Source organism: Seriola lalandi, unplaced genomic scaffold (assembly GCF_002814215.2).
Source record: "Seriola lalandi dorsalis isolate HSWRI2012SDOR001 ecotype SW California unplaced genomic scaffold, Sedor1 jcf7180002054969, whole genome shotgun sequence".
Classification (NCBI taxonomy): Eukaryota; Metazoa; Chordata; class Actinopteri; order Carangiformes; family Carangidae; genus Seriola; species Seriola lalandi.
In genome coordinates, this window is record NW_019525520.1 from 962,448 (window position 1) to 963,819 (window position 1,372).

The 1,372-nt window shown below is 38.0% G+C and overlaps 1 protein-coding gene across 1 annotated transcript in view; it reads left to right on the forward strand.

Annotated features, from left to right (window-relative positions):
• Nucleotides 1-1,372, forward strand: part of LOC111646348 (WAS/WASL-interacting protein family member 2-like) — an 11,875-nt gene that overhangs the window by 5,772 nt on the left and 4,731 nt on the right. The window lies entirely within an intron of this gene.

The window sequence follows — 1,372 nt, forward strand, 5'->3', positions numbered from 1 at the left end:
TGTAATATCACAAGTCACATCATGTTTATTATGAGTATAGTCATAATGTCACAAGTAGAAATTAAAGTAAAAGAATAAACTGGAGAAAATATCTCAAATTAAAAGTAAAGTTGTTGCTCAGATCAAAAGTTAAAACTCCAGAAGAGAATGAAGCGATAATGTTACAATAAATAAAGACGTCTCACATTATTAGGACTTTTTTTAACTTTATTCTCATGATGTTGTGACTTTTCTCACGTGACATTGACTTTTTTTCTCGGCTTATATTAAAACCTTTTCCCAGAGTTCTGTGCGGCGTGACGCTCCGTTCTTTAGTTGTCTAACAGTTTCTCTCTCTGTGCATGTACGACATGTTGTTTATTTTATGTCATGTGACCGAGCACTTTTCTGTTCCAACGTTTCACTAATAACAAATGAGCTCAAACAGCCTCGTTACTGTTATTTAGTGATGATTTTATTTTGTGACCGGCCCTTTCTATCAACATGGAGCTGGTCTTCTTCACTGGATCTGCAGCTTCAGTCCCAGTTAAAGATGCATCAAGTCTGCTGCAAATATATCAACTGCAGCTTTATCCCCATTCACCTCCATTTACCTCCATTCACCTCCATTTACCTCCATTCACCTCCATTTACCTCCATTCATCCCCATTTACCTCCATTCACCTCCATTCACCTCCATTCACCTCCATTCATCCCCATTTACCTCCATTCACCTCCATTCATCCCCATTTACCTCCATTTACCTCCATTCACCTCCATTCACCTCCATTTACCTCCATTCACCTCCATTTACCTCCATTCATCCCCATTTACCTCCATTCACCTCCATTTACCTCCATTCACCTCCATTCATCCCCATTCATCCCCATTCATCCCATTCACCTCCATTTACCTCCATTCATCCCCATTTACCTCCATTCACCTCCATTCATCCCCATTTACCTCCATTTACCTCCATTCACCTCCATTTACCTCCATTCACCTCCATTCATCCCCATTCACCTCCATTCATCCCCATTTACCTCCATTCACCTCCATTCATCCCCATTTACCTCCATTTACCTCCATTCACCTTCATTCATCCCCATTCATCCCCATTCACCTCCATTTACCTCCATTTACCTCCATTCACCTTCATTCATCCCCATTCATCCCCATTCACCTCCATTTACCTCCATTCAAATCAATGGTGGTTTTTGTTTGTTTTTATTTGTTTTTACGATATGTTTTCCTTGAACAAAATAAAGACATGAACAAACTTAAAAATAGCAAATGACAGAAAAATATACAAAACATAGTTGTTGTTTTTTTAATTTCCATTTTTTAATATTTTAAAACAATTAAAATCGTTAAAGATTGATGGTGTTTTATT